Genomic DNA, 16,480 nt, shown 5'->3' on the forward strand with positions numbered 1-16,480 from the left:
AGACTTCACTGACTTCAGCATCAGTACTGTGTGTCATGATCCTACAGGATCTGGCTCTTAGGACCAGACCCACAAAGTTAATTATGTAATTAAGAGTCAAGAATGTAAATACTTCAGAGAATCTGGGTCTTAGTGAACAAAACAAAACCAAAATATTAATAAAAAGAACAACCACAAAACCACACCATAACCAGATACTGTGGTTCAGATCAACAGAAAGACCAAGTCTGACAGACTGATTGCACGAATTTAACTGCCAGACAGCTAAATTCTATGGAAAATTTGCCAGTCAGCAAGTTTGGGGAATCACCCTTTATTCCTCACAAACAGAATGAGCGCAAAACACAGCTCTCTTTTTCTACAGTACACCTAATAAGGAGCCTGCCTAAGTACCTTTATGGCTAAATCTCAAACATTCCAGTCCGGTAGCACATTCAGAGGATGCCTAACACACCTATGGGACAGTCACTCTGTGATGTAGCTGAGAAGACTGTCTTCCCCTTTCATTTAAAAGGAAAACACAAGATGGTGCTAGAGGTGGCAATGCTCATTTTTACGCGGTATCTCAGCCACTAGAGTGCTGCCCTGTTTTTGTAGAAGTAACGTTATCCTTTGTTTACACTCTAATATCCCAGATGAAGGGTCCATACTCACCTGGTAAAATGCTAGCTGGCAGTACAACGCATCATCATTCAGAGAAGGGGACCATATTTCCACAAGAAAGAGAAAGCCCTCACTTGGGAGAGAGCAGATCAGGTCCCAAACTTCACAAAAGTTCACTCACTGAGAGCAATTGAGAATTAGACCTCGGAGAATTAACCAGTGGGAAAACAGTTACACACGTGCATTATTTTGCAAGTTCTGCTGCATGCTAACAAGGACAGGACAGAACTGATCTCTAGGACATGATTCAGGTTTTCTACATTCCATCTAGACAACAACAACTAAAAACAATTTTAAAAAAATCCACGTTATAATGGGTTATTTTTGCTTTTGCTGAACAGCTGTACTTCTGTAAGAGGAGCACACATTTAACATTGCTGAGTTATCCTGATTTAAATGATCGCCACCAAGCTCCTACCAGAGGCATGCACTTGCAGGCCATTTGTGTTTTGGAGTTCAAAAAGCATTACAAATCCCACATTCTGCATTTTCCATTAACATCTTCCACCCAAAAACAGTACCCGATCTCTGCCTTTCCCAATGACCCACTTTCACCAACCCCCAGAACTGTATGTTTTTTCCCCACAGTCACACCGTCCCTTCCAGAGCTGCACAGAAGCTGCAGTTTCAGCCCTCAAACCTTTTTCTTGTTATTGAATAGAGCAAAGAAAGAGAAAAAGACAGAAAGGGCAGAGACCAGCTTAGAGCTGAAGAAGGTGGCAGCCATCCTTAACTGCTAGATTTCTTGTGCTTTGCAAATGGATTCAGCTACTGTGTCCTTAGGTGAAAGCAAAGAATGCTTCCCAGCAGGCCCAGAGAGCTGCTATACCCAAGGAAGAAGCAGCCAAAACTACTTCATTGGCTAGTTAAGGTTAAGCACGTATCCCTCTCTTAGGACTGAAGCCTCAGGTTTCTCACAGCTTGCTCTAACCTCAGTTAAGATGAGATTAATGAGAAGAATTTGGGAGAGTCAGCAAACCAGGTCTAAGTGGTCAAAATTAGATTGCTCAGGTACAATTGTCATCACTCAAGATATGATCCCCTATGATCAGCTGCCAGTGAACTTTCTTCTGTACTCATCTTCATCTGTCTCTAATGACAGTTTACCAGTGGTAATATCTGTATCTTTCCTCTTTTTGTTGTTTTGTTTTTATATTTTTGTCACAAAGCAACCTTGCTGTTGTGATACAGCTGCTATATCTAGTTCCTGCTCTATCCTAAAGTATAATGCTTCACTAGAAGTTTTTGGCTCTCATTGTGTAGCGTATATTTCTGTAGCTATAGATAGTAGTAAACAAGCACTCAAAAAATTGCACTTTTTAAAAACGCCACACCTCAGTATTGCAGAGTGAACTTCTGTGACTTACACATCACCTTAGTTTTACTAGTCAAAATACATTTTCAGCTATTGTTTCTAGAAAAAAGCAACAGAATAAAAATCCATATAACTAGTGCTAAGGTTATGACAGTGACAGAAGCTGGGAAAATTCAGAGTTAAGGCTGACACTAACCTTTACTCACACCGTCAGGTTAAGACGAGACAATGGATGTCTACATGTTGGAATTCCCAGGCTTTGTTAAATATGCATCATAACCTCCACACTAATTAAGAGGAATGCCTATCTCCTCTTTTCTCAAAAAAAAAAATGTTTTTATTCCTTAAAACAATTTAAAAAATATTATAGGAATGAAAAAACATGTGATAGATTCTTCTGTAAAATTCAGACATACTTTCACATGCATACGTACTTCTTAATAACACAGCAGACATAATTTGGCACTGCAGAAAACCCAGGCTTGTGATTCCTTGAGTAAAACCTGCTTTTAATGTCCAAGGGCCCCACAATAAAATGGGAAGGTAGGGCATTGCATGTATAGGTATAAGTAATGAGATGGCCTAATATGACAGCCTGAGGAACCAGGGAGTAACCAGAATATCCCGGACAAAATGCATAGATGTGGAAGAGAATTTTCTAGTATATCGTAAATCATCCCCTTCACAAGAGAACCAGCACAAAAAGCAAATATTTTTGTATCTACAGTAATTATGTGTATATATATAATATGCACAATAAACCATAAGTTTGGAATCCATCAATGCATTTTACTGCATTAATCTCTCCCAACTTTTACACAATATCCCTTTGAAATTACTATGTCTAGTTCTTTATTTTAATGGTATGATGTGACAGATCTTAAGGAATCTGTTCCAACCCAGTAACTCCTACTTTCACTCCCACCCAAACATTCAATCTGTGTATTGCAGCTGCTTTTCATAATTTCTTTTTCATTTATCTTTAATAGGCTAAATTTACAAGGCAAGTTCCTGAAAGCAAGCCAAAAAGATGTTGCTTATTCTGTTTTAAATCAAATACATTTTGACTTCACTCTCTGCTACAAATCAATCCAGAGTTTACACTGGCTTGACAGTTTCCTTCACCCACTTTTACATGCTACCAACACCCTTGTACGTCTCTCTTGGGCTATGGTTTTCCAGTGAATAGAATATATATATATATATTTGATGGACAAAGACTCAAAAGAAAGTGGATTTCTGGTGGTTTTAAGCTTAAGAACATTCCAAAATGCATACCAGACTAAAATGAGATCTCAGCTTCTTGCCCCACATATTTCATGGGAAAAGTTTCCACTGAGGACTGTTTCTCTCTGTTGTATTTCTATTTGAGAGAATGTTGGAAGACGGAGAAAAACAAAACATTTTCCATATATTAAGCAGTCAGTAATTGGATACCTGTTCTACTAAATAATTTCCAAATTTTGCTACCTACCCACTTGATACTCCTAATCGACTTGCACCATTACCCGCATGCACAAGAGAACTCACAGTATCTGTTCGACCTGACAGACACCAGAAGGGTTCCACTGCAAAGCGTCAAGGAAAGAAGCCTCAGAGATGGTCCAGCAGAGGAAATAGAAGGTGTTAGAACACAGTAACAGACAGACTAGAGTTCTCAGATGGAGTCGCTCCCCTAAGATGTAAGAGAACATTTTTGCACAAGGATATTTATGTTTTCTGCATGCACAGATCACTGAAATTCAACTACTTACATGCTTCTAACTCAAGGAGATGCCATCATACACTATCAGATTTATCAGTCCTGGAATCACCATGGAACTTAGTCTAGTATTTGTAGTCGATTCTTTTTTTTTTTTTTTTAAACAATGATGAGATTTCCTAATAAGCATCAATAACCACAAAACAGGCAGTGATCTTAATCACTTCACACAGCAAGCATTAATCTTAGAAGTGGCTCTGTATTTCAAGAGCTCTTCACATAGTTATACCACCTCCCACTGGATTCAAAAGTATTTTACTAACAGTACTAGATTAAGCTCACGGAACTACAAGGTACCTAGGTTAGGAAAATAGTACATGTCACAACAAGCACATTTTCACAGCACATGAAAGGCTCGCATAATTATGATGAAAAGCCTTTATTTTGCTATTATCCATAAAACTATCCTTCCTTAATCTTCTAAATTGAAAAAGTATAGCATTAATGCTAAACACGAACTCTGAAGTTGCCAGTCAGACTTTCCTCCACCCCAGTACAAGTTTTTTTTCTTTAATACACATGTATGGGACTAGTGTAAAAAAAACCCTCTGCTTTCTCAGATAAGAAGGCATAGATGAACCTAGAATCTTCAGCCAAGAATTGAGTCCTTACTGCATAAATAAAGGTATGGCAAAGTCATCAATCCATGCCCTAGAAAATTCTCAGATCTACAGAATAGGACAGAAAGAGAAGAGAGCAGGAAAAGGACATAAGAAAATAGTTACAAAAAAGAATCTAGGAGACAAATCCTTGGTACATCATAACATTCTTTGGTCCTAAATAAAAGGTAAAGGAAACATTCCTACAAATCACTAACTTAGAACTTTGATGATTTCAGTTAAATTCTATCCACTAATACTTATGAATACTTATTTGTCCATTGCAAACAGGAACCTAAGATTCATTTATGTACGTAAAGTTGTAAATGTAATACGTGGCATTCTATAATCTCAAACTAGTTTTTTCTTGTGAAAGCTTATCCGTCACAGAAGCACAGATAAAGGACTTTATGCTACCAGAGTGTTTGCTTGCTTTTGCTTTAACAGATTTTTTTTTTTTTTTTGTCTCAGGGTCCAAAAATAGTTTATATAATTAGCTGAAACTATCTGAATTCACTTGTCAGTAGAATTCAACAATAGCTATCCCAAACATTAATGCAGCATTTCAGTAGTGTATTGGAGCAGTATTTTAAGCAGAAGAGCTCCTCTCTGTTGTGCACATTTAAGGAGTCTGCTAACCCAAAATGCTACTGGAGCTCCAGCAAGCTTCCAACACTCCAACAGATTTCACCTGCTGCCTCTCTAGGCAGCTGGCTCCTGTACACACTGCTAAGAAACTATGGTGACAAGACATTTACATGACATAAAAACCATGAGGTTTTGACCACAAACAGATATTACAGTCTACCACAGACTGTTGATGTGACAGCAAGAGTATGACCTAATAAAGCAACATCCCTTGGGATCTTTCAGCACATAACTCACTCCAACCCCAAATTAACCATTACTCAGGATGGTTCATTTAAACTGCTGCCTTTCAAGACAAGAAAAAGAGTCTGCATTTGAAGATGTTTGTTCATAAAACTTCAAAAACTGCATCCTGGACTGCTCAGAAGACAGCATGGGCAGGTGCGACACTGTGGCTTGTCTGCATGTCGTGGCACAAGGAACAATACTGCTATGCTCTGTACAGCCCAGTGAGTGGGATACTCGCTGGAGGAATGAAGAATAAATGGCCATCTAACAAAGCATACAGGGCTGTGGTACAGGCTGCTCTAAATATTCCACCTGTACCAGAGACTGACTGCAACAAAACTACTTTAAAAAATTAAAGTAAAATGGAAGGCATGCCCTATAGTTGGGATCAGAAATACCACAACAAGGGCATCCCTTGGTATTAATCACAAATGCACATAATGCGTTTATACACATATGTAATGAATGCACAGCTTCCACCTCTTGATTCAGTTTCAAGCTGTATGCAAACAAAGAGCCTTGCAGCAAACAGTATTTTTACCTCTGAACCCTATTATGGGTCAAGACTTTTCACAGAGTGGTTACTAGACCCCTCCTTTCTCCTGCAGTTTTGCTCTTACTCACCAGCTTTAGGACAAATTGCCAGGACAGGATAGAGCCAGCTAATTTCATGTTGCTGGTGGTATGTTATTATGAACACAGTCTCTGAAGAAGTTGAAGCACCAAATACACCTTTGAGTGCCTCTCAAGTCTGCTCTATTAAACAGAAAAACGAAAAGATTGCAACTTATAGTTCCCAGCTGTGCCACAGATTTTTACAGTCTCCAAATATATAAAATAAACAGGTAAATAACAAATGAACAATTTAAAGGAATAAAAAAAAAGTCTTCTATATCCCAAGCAACTACAAAAATAGCACTGGACCCACCCACCCCACCCCCAGCTCCCCTTGGCAGTGGCAGGAAGACAAAATACTGAACTTATGAGACGCTGATATCGTGGATGATGGCCACATTATGAACGATTATGCTTACAATGAATTCCAACATAGTCCTTCAGAAGTTTTGTTCTACTCAAAACAAAAGGACAGAACTGGCAGAAAGTATTTAAAGCAATATTATCTGGACATCATAACTTCACTGGATAGCAACTCATCCTATAAGAAATTGGCAAATAAGAAGATGATTTTAAAGACAAGTTTTATGAAAATATCATATTGCAAGTCCTGAACATTCTTAGTTCCTACATAGACAACAGTGGATTACATGTAGTAATTATAAGATGACAAAAATAGTCCAATAAGTGTTTATATGTAAATCCAAAAACACTCTACATCTTTCTGTATTACCTTGTATGCAGAGCAAAAAGTTTGTCATCCACAGTGAAAATCACTTACTCTTTCCTTATGACTAAGTGGAAAGTCCAAGTAGTGCTCAAAATTACAAACAGATTTTTCTGAGATATTTTGTGAATGGTCTAAGAATCCACAGTGAACAACCTGTTTAAAAATACTCTTTATCACACAGTTGATGCTGAACAGCAAATTTTATTTGCATTATAGGGCTGACTCCACCAAACTCACAATGGATGGTGCACCAGAAATGCAACTCTTACAACAGTTCTAAGTGCCCACAACAACACTCTAAATGACACAATAATAACAGTACTTTAATGCACTGGTATTGCTGTCCCACCCTAACTGACAACCACGATGCTCATTAAAAGCCATATCTGAAGCTTGAAGAACTTTGGAATCATCCTGAAACATTTGGGGATGGACTTTACAGAACAAGAGAGAACTGCGAAGGTTTACTCCACTTTTCAAATTAAGACCAACAGTGCTACAACACCCCCAACCTGGATGAGCGGAAAACATAATTGGAAGGAAAAGTTTTCCTTACAGGCAATGCAGAACCCTAGAGGGCACGTGAGGCTGAGGAATTAACAACGTCCTTTGTCCCCCATCTCTTACTGTTTCAGACATTTAAAAAATAAATGCCACTGAATGTCCATTGAACATTTTTCCCTATCCAAATCCACCTCAGTCTGATTAAACATCCAAACCATCTAATTAAACAACTTAATCTCAGGCACTAGAATTATCTACTTATATTCAACAGATGCAACAACTCACTCGTATTGCTGACCTGTCATAGTGTGCATTTCCTTGTTCTCTTTGTACTGTACTGGATTATCTTCTCAATTGGGGGAGTGCTTTTAAACTTATTTGATATACCTTCAGTTCCCCATTTTATCATTTTGTTACTGTAAACTCATCTCAGATATTCAAATCAGACTATATTAATTATGCATACAAGTGAAGTACATAATTATACACGTTCTCAAACAAAAAAGTAGTCACCATGTGTTGCTATGACTCTTTCCTGCAACAAAGCCTTCTCAACAGGTGATTGAATGATAGAGCACATTTACTAAAAAAAAAAACCCAAAACTGTAATTTATTATGCTAATTCTTCACAACACACAATGTGCTTGAGCTTGACAGGTTCAAGCACAAGGCTTGGCAACGTGAAATCAGGTACAGTTGGAGGCATTTAGCACCCTATAAGGTCCAACTCATGTTTAAAAACCTTAGTGGTTTACCAACATTTTGCCACAAATGGAATATTGTCACTGAGTGCAACTCAGCCCAGGGAAGAGTTTAGAACATACCCATAAAAATACATAAATAGAAGGGGACAAATCAGAACTCCCTAAAAACTGTCATCCTAAATCACTTGTTCTGCTTCTGAGATTGCATCCTTAAAAAACTGCAGAAGTATTCACAAGAAGGAAAAGATCACACAGAAATTAAAGTCTGTGTTCTCTGCATGTCCCATGTAATCATTAGTATTTATTTGTATTGAAACAGGTCTCAAAGTTTTCAAGCAAAGTGGTGCTATACTGTGCTTCAAAAAAGCATATACGATGACCACCAACTTTGATTCTACGGTAAGACCATGAGGGATACTCTCTTGCTCTGTTGTTGTTTCATTTGTTAAATATCCATTTAAAACTCATTAGGTTTGACAATCTTTAATGAAAAATATAAGTTAAAGAAGGTATACAGTAGGAAGGATGTAAAACTAAAAAAAATAAAGGTTGTTTAATATTAAACAAGGGGAAGGGAGACAGGTGGGAGACAGTCATTTAACTAAAACAAACAACATATAATACCAGCTTGCAAGCCTGTGAAAGGAATGTTATGTTACATACACAACACGATTCAGAGGAATTCAGCTAGTTGTATCTTTGTTTCCATACTCAGCACTAGGAAAGTTTCCCATTAATGCCCTCTCTGATCTGCTGAGATATCAAAGAGCAAAGCTACTAACTTCACAGATCTCTTCATCAGTTCCACATATATGAAAAACAGCAGACAAAATATGCAACAGTGAGTTTCAGAAAGTTTGGGGGGAGAATTATCCATGTTTGCTGTTTTAAAAGTCAGTCATTAGGAGGCAGCAAATGGCTCAAAACCATGAGAGAAACAAATCCTGTAGGAAATTGAAAGTGAAGAGGATACTAAGAACTAGGAGTAGAAAATAAATTCAGATACAAAAGTGACTTCTTAACATTCCCCAATTCAATCAGATATCAGAGAAAATACTTTGGAAGCTATTTGTTAAATATTTTGGGATCTAAGTACTGAAGCTGCAATCAAACTTCACATGGTTGTCTTTGGATTCTTGGTAACGTTAAAAAGCAAAGCACTTACTCCAGCTTGTTTTCCTACAACATGCTAAGCTGATATTCCAGCATTGTATACACATATAAAGGAACACACAAAAAAAATCACATACCATTTCATCCAAAACAAACAGCTTACAACTTAAAGTTGACAATTCTAAATTATTTCTATGGTTTCTGTATTCAAAGTAAAATTGAAAAACCAATGAGTTTTTACTAGTGCTTCATTAAAAATAATAAGATCTTAGCCGGTAACGTTCATACCTCTCTATTCTTTCTAGCAGGATACAACATAAAACAGACTAAAAATAACATACACAATAAGTTTTCTTTAAAAGATGATAATAATGACCACCAACAACCACCCCAGAATTTCTTCTATACTGTCCACATTTTTGTAAAACTACCAGTAATATTTTATATTGTGCAATCAAAAAGCTGTTTTTAAGATGCATTTTTATCCTGAATAAAAACACAAGTGGAGAAATGAGAACTACTTTGCATTCTAAGCAAATCTATAAATAAAAAAAATATTAAAATATGGGCTGTGTTTGATCAGACATGTAAATTAGTGCTTATTTCAGAGGTTGTATTATCTTCAATGCAGAACAATACACTTATCGGTATCTGACAAAACAGTTATGGTAAGTAACAGACAGATAAGAAGAGCTAAATTACATCATCAATATCTCTCAGTAATAGATTCACACAGTTATACAGCATTAATACTTACAATATGGAATTTGCAATTAATCAAACATTTTCATCTTCTCCAGGTCAATCATGAAATACGAATAACAAAAACAAGGCATAAACTTACTATTTGTTAGGTGTCCACACCGTCCTTTGGACTGAGTCAATGGGAAATAATTACCACTAGGAAATCTGGTAAGCAGAAATACAATAAAAATAAACATTAGCATGCCAAAAAGGATAAACTCAGCTTTCCTGTAAGTATTTCTCCCCATAATACTTCACAGGGAAGGTTAAAAAAAATAACAAAACCAACAAAAACCAAAAAAGCCCCGAAGTTGAAAAATATAAACATTTAAAACACAGTCCAGCAGTGTTCAAGGATCCTTGCCTCTCAAACTTTAAAGCAGCACAGACAAACGTTGAGATGCCTATAATAGAACAAAAATCCAAGTTCTCAATCACTAGTTACGCAGTATGTGTCAGTAAGGAAGACAATTTCCAAAATAATGATTAATGTATTATCCAGGTTTTTTTCCTCTCTCTCTCTCTTTTCCCCTTCCCATTCAGGTTTTTCTTCTTATAAAACGCACATAGGTTTTTTCTTCCCTGTACCCTAACTCAGGCCTGGCTTTGAAATACATTTCAATCTCTCAACACAGACTGCTTTCACTGCATTTAGAGTCCCACCAAGGCCCAGCTTTAAAAGCTACTGATTCTTTTTTTCTTTAGCCTTCCTCACAAAGGAAGGGTATTTTGTAAATTACCAGCTCGTTCAGATCAACAAAAGGTACTTTCATAGAAAGCCCCATTTGATTTTGCTCAAATTTGATTACAAGGATGGAGAAAAGGAAAGGAAGTCAAAAAGAAAAACCCCAGATGGCTTTTTCATTCATCTCAGTGAATGAGCTTTATCTGTGCCTTTTGAAACTGTAGCAGTGGAAAAGCATTTCTGTTGGCTTAAAAAACTTGACAAAAATTATTGGTTTGCCATTTCTCATGTAACTGCCATTGGGAACTGGATGAAAAGACTTTTTCATGGGATCGCCTGCTTGGATCAAAATAATGGAGATTAGGTATTTCATTATAAATTACAGTGGGAGATAGAGCAGGCTGTCATATTAATAGCAACCTGCTCATGGCCTTCAATGGTAGCTATTCTCCTAGACAAAGGACCAAGGGGGTTGTCTATTGAACTTGTACTTTAGGCCTGATCAATTTTCTATCATCAAGGCAAAAGGTGAGGTGACTAACAAAAGAATTCACACATGACTGACCTCATAAGCCTATAGATAAAACAGCTTAAAGAAACAAAACACATCCTGAAATTATGGGTGATAAACTGTATAAAGGAAAAAGAAGAGAAATGATAGAAAAAGGGAAAGAAAGAGCATGTGGTCTATAATTCTCCCTCCCTTCTTAGGTGAATGGACATATTAAAAGCTACTTGTTTTCAGCTGCAGATAATTGCAGCATTTGCTTTGCCACGTTCTGCCTTAAATCTTTCTGTGTACTTTTTCTCCAACACTGTTCCAGTGATTTCATTCACGAGTAACCACAGTATTGTGTTTAATATAGAAGTTCCAAGAGCTGCAGCCACATATAGAAAGAATTACACGTAACATCACAGAAAGGTGCCACACAGGCATCACATTTATAACCAAACTACAGGAGTAGATACCATCGTATGGGTCAGTATGTTTTTATATAAAACCTTGATAATTAAGTGAAAGTTGGATAACTGAGTTACATACTAAGAACATCCCCCACAGCTTGGGAGTCTTGGGACCTTTCTTCCACCAAGACTGCATTTAATTTTATACAGCGTGCAAAAATAGCATGTAAAAAGCTCTTAATATATTTCTGTACCCTTACAAGCATATTATCTGTGTTTCTTGTGTTACTTTCCCAGAGACGAAGACCCTTTTGCAACAGTAGCATTCAATTTTGCCAATCATCTATAAATATAAAGGGTGAAATCTACACTCATCCAAAGTCAAATATACCTATCAGCATAATGCTGACCAATTTCTGTCACGATCAAGACTTGCTCCAGTTTACTATATAGACTCAATTATTCAGAACACTTCTATACAAAGAAATCTATAGTTCACTATACATCTTAGCCCTGTTGAAGTTTCCCGTAAGACCTTGAAGTGTTCATATCCCCTCCCATGACACTTGCAAAACTAAGGCGAGACTGTATGATCATGCAAATATTTGTATTTGAAGGTCAAAACATCAGGTAAAGCAGATGATAATTACAAAGCCAATTCCCTTTACAATTAATAGCAGTACCCAGCAGTCTACTTCCATTCCACCAGAGGAGAGGACAGCAGTCAGAAACTTGATTTCAAGTCCCAGCTGCACACCCATCAAAAAGTCAAATTTTTATTTTTTTTATGCCAAATTTTCTGAGATATTTAGGAACCTTTTCTTTCTGCCCTAACAGTGCAGTGATGCTGCAGTTTCAAAAAATGAAGCTAGCCACTGATTTGGGGCCCTTTGCTACAGATCATAGAACTACTTGTTTGCAGAGCAACGTTTATATAAAGACACTGAAATAATTCAGACTAAAAATGAACACTTTTTAGTGAGGTAAGTTGATTGTTGAATAAGCCAGTTGATTGTTGAATTATAGACGAGAAGCACTGGGGGGGTGCGGAAAGTGCATTTATTATTACATAGAAACACTAAATAATTAATTATAAACACCTTGTACAACAGAAGACAAAAATGAAGATAGTCAAAACAAGAGCACCATGTGTTAAGCTTTGGCTGCCAAGGCAAAAACTGCAAGTCACTGCCAGACCACATCTATACACAGTATGTAGCTCAAACGCTTGATATAATATTTGAAACTAGTAGAAGCCCTAGTGGCAATGGTATCTTTCCACTATCTCAGAGATGCACTGATGATTACTAAATCAGTAGCAATTAATCCCAACTTTACATCCCCTATGAGGGACTGTACTGAGCAGTTACAGAAGAAAGAGCTCTTGTAATCACTGTAGATAGTTGTCTGAATGCACCAGCTCTGTGCTCAGTTAGTAGTGAGAAAGGCAAATTGAACATTAAGAGCTATTAGGAAAAGAATATAGACCAAGCAGAAAGTATTTTGTTACAGCATCAGTATAGTTTGAGTATCCCCATAGAAAGAGTCCGAAGACAATGCACCACAGGACACATAGTTGCAACCACGTACTTGAGAAGTTATTAGGCAACCGCTGCCAGCCACCAAGACATGGTTGGACTTGACCCACAGAACACATCTCACATAGGACGCAAGTAATTAGTAAGCCTGTCATGCACTCTGGAGAAATAATCAAAAGCCAACTAAAAAACAACACCACACGTACACACACTATAATGTTCTGGTAAGCCTTAACGATAAAGGTCCATGCCTTCATATCCCACATCCTAACCCTGCAGACCCACCTACGAAAGCACTTCACTTCATTCGGCCGCACCACTGCTGGGTACATTGCCCTCGGAAGCAGGAAGGCACGGGAGGTTTTGGCCCAACCCCAAACCCAGTTCTGTTGCTCCAAGAGCCCAATTTACACCAAAGTACATGCTGCATTTCCCACTCTGGACCTCACCACAGTGATAAAATACTATTCTTGCCCAATCAACTACTCCTTTTGCTAACGGGCTATTTTTGTATTACAAGTTCAGACCCTGCTGAACACCTACATCTGGGTAGAAGCACCAGTAACTGGCACAAGGACCGATAATGAACAATATCTGAGGTGATTTTAGACTGGAAAACATTGTTGATACAACGGCTGGCTTAATTTTTGATATTTTTGATAATTTGTGATAATTGTCAAATAGAAAGCCTCAGAGTAATAACCAGAACTGATATCCCTCCCAAACAGTTTTCATGAGAATTTATGAATAGCTTTTTCACTTCTAGGTGATAACATGTTAATCTAAATTAAATTTCTCAGGTAAATTAACAAAGCTCCTTCCAAGCTTAACTTCTCTATTTGTGCTCCTGTAAGCACTCAATCTGTTTGGACATACTGACGCCAGGGTAACAGAATCATTGCCATAGCTAATGAAAATAATTCAGAAAGAGCATTCTGAATAAGAAATGTCCACTTAAGTAATTTAAATATAAAATATGTAGCCTCAGCGAGCCAAGCCAATCAGGAACTCCAGAATAACTCCCCTTATTGAAATGCTATAAAGGCTGTATTTGTAAATAATTTTTATAATGTACTTTAAGAAAGTAAATCAGACAGCATGACATAATGCCTCGTGATCAGCCATACTGGCCAAATGAAACATCTTGCTTTCTGATGAGGCCCATCTTATCAAAAAACTGGACAGCACACATGCTCAAACATTTCCTGAGCAGGGACCTGCATGAGAATAACATTAAAAACTGTGTACTTCTCAATCTCTGGTTAGAAATGTCTGCATTTTTTTTTTTAATTAGAATTCCACACATTCTTGACAATGTGCAAAAACAATAACAAAAAGCAGCAAACGTAGCCAATGCTACAAAATCCTTTAATACAGATTTTTGTCTACCAATAAGGGAAAGTAGATTCAAAAGACATTTTACAGTGAAGAAAGACAGTAACATTCCTAATTTAGCCCAGCGTGTGACCGAAGTGATGCAGAAGCATATGCAGTAAAAATATTCCTCCTGTTTGTAAGTTATTTTGCAGCCACTAGATACACAAGCATGTAGTATCACATATCTCTCTAAGTCTTTGTTTTATATGTACTTGTTTATAATCTTTTTTCTTTAAAAAGATGTGTAGTCTAGATCCCTTAGGGTTGTGGTTCTTTCATTATCATCTTTAATTGTGTTAGGCAGGAAGAGAGCTAATAAGCATGAGGAGTCTGTCACATATCATTAACATTTTAAACCACTGCGGTTGCTAAACCCAAGCAGCATTAATAGCATTTGAGGAAGCAATGCTATAGGCCAGAGAAAATAAAAACATAAGCTCACTTGTTTTGGGGCTTCTGACTGCATAAAACTACAGACATCTGTTATATAGTTTCGGGTAGAGGAGATAGATTTATGACGACAATCAGAGGTGAGTGCTCTGCCAGGAACTCACTCCCATTTGGACAATAAAAGCTCTGTTTAAGTGATTTGGTTCACCTTGGTTGCTGCACTAAGACATGCAAAAGGACTTTTTGGGAAGCCATTCCCAAAGCACTTGGGATTTAAAAGTCAGTGTACTGAATTTCACCTGCCACCTAAAGGAAGGCACTATATGGCAAGGAGCACAAGTGTGAAGTACTCTTGCTGTGAAACCACATTAATAAAAAGGCTCCCTCCTCCACATTCACCCCTGATGGAGCTCTTTATTCCTTTCAAAGTTTCCTTGTCTTACTTCCAGCTCTTTTCTCCTGCTTAGATTCCATTGTATCACTTCTGCTTTCCTGACTAATTTTTTCAAACCATTGTAAATATACAGAATATACAGTTCACCTGATGTAGATGTTTTCAGGGGAATCATTCTATTCTAACAGTCCTTATCTCAAAGATTAAAGAAAAAATAACAAACACCCTACCCAGCCTAGGTAGTCAATAATTTCAACTTAGTGTCTTTACAAACAAAAAGAAGATATCAACACATATAATAAAAAGATGAATTACAGATTTGAATGAAAAAAATGACGTCACTCAAAAATATGGTACAAGAAGTGAGGAGAAGCACAGACTGAGACTCATGAAATTAGCCCAAAACTGTAACCCGAACAAGACACTAGACTAGCACTTGAACGTAAAATGCATAATCATGAAAAGACAAGAGCAAATAAAGACAATGCACATTAAGAAGCAATATTTTTAATATACTCAGAACTAACAGACAAGGTTGCCTGGGATGGACATAAGGAGAGGTTAAAAAAAAAAAAAAGAAAAAAGGAAAAATAAGCAGGTCCTTATTAAAAAAAAAAAAAGAAAGTAAAGAAATGCAATGCTGATTGCCCCAGTGTGAAGAAAGGTTATAAATATGTTAAGTTTCAGACATCTTCACTAGATTCACGTAATTGATTTCAAATATAAGATGTAAATACCTGATAGTGGAAAATGCCCAAGTGTAAAAAAAACAGCATGAGTATGCAAAGGCATCACCAGATAACGGAACAAATAGATTGAGGTACAATTTGCAAGAGACAAAGGATAAAAAGAACTTCTACAAATACAATTAGAGTAAGAGGGGGACCAGGAAAACTACTGGTTGGTCAGCAGCTTAAAGGTAAAAGAAAGCTATTGACGTATCATGTCATGAAGTCTGAAGTGTTTACTGCTTTATTGATCATTGTTACTAAGAAGGCCAATTGTAATCAGACAGCTCCCACAATTAAAAGTACAAACAAAAGGGGACAATATCAGAAGAGAACAGGGAATCCTGTTATCACTAGAATTATTTCTGAAAACACGTGATGGATGGATATGGGTACAAAAGCCTTTAAAATAGCAAAAATAATGCCTGCCTTAAAGGAGAAGGAAGAAATTATAGACTGGTTAGTGTAAGTTTCTTTCATGGTTTAAGTCACCTCAAAAAACAAAAACAAAAAAAACAAACAGCAAATGAGTAATTGCAAGCATGGATTCATCAAGAACAAGGCATAATAATGTAACAAGCCATATGATATGGGAAATACCTGATGACATGGTTTTAGGAAGACTATCTCCTAGTCTGACTAAAAAAATCTCAGCTAAATATCATTACTACGGGGTAAATAGCTATAGAAAAAGAATGATACTATAGCTATCAGCTACACACTGTATAAAAAGGAAGAAGGCATCAGATGGAGTTCTTGGTCAGCACTGAATCCAGTGCTATTCTTGATTTTCATCATTAATCTTGATGACAGAAGAGAGACCACTTCCACAGTGCTTGT

At 37.1% G+C, this 16,480-nt stretch overlaps 1 protein-coding gene across 4 annotated transcripts in view; it reads right to left on the minus strand.

Annotated features, from left to right (window-relative positions):
- Positions 1–16,480, minus strand: part of SOX2 (SRY-box transcription factor 2) — a 275,994-nt gene that overhangs the window by 232,293 nt on the left and 27,221 nt on the right. For 3 of the 4 annotated variants that reach the window (XR_005822346.1, XR_005822349.1, XR_005822347.1), the window contains exon 2: positions 9,726–9,790. The gene's annotated coding sequence lies outside the window, so the exon portion shown is untranslated. Of the gene's footprint in view, positions 1–654; positions 807–9,725; positions 9,791–16,480 lie in introns of all 4 variants that reach the window. The other variant, XR_005822352.1, reaches the window with a different exon arrangement.

Source organism: Cygnus olor, chromosome 9 (assembly GCF_009769625.2).
Source record: "Cygnus olor isolate bCygOlo1 chromosome 9, bCygOlo1.pri.v2, whole genome shotgun sequence".
NCBI classification, from domain to species: Eukaryota; Metazoa; Chordata; class Aves; order Anseriformes; family Anatidae; genus Cygnus; species Cygnus olor.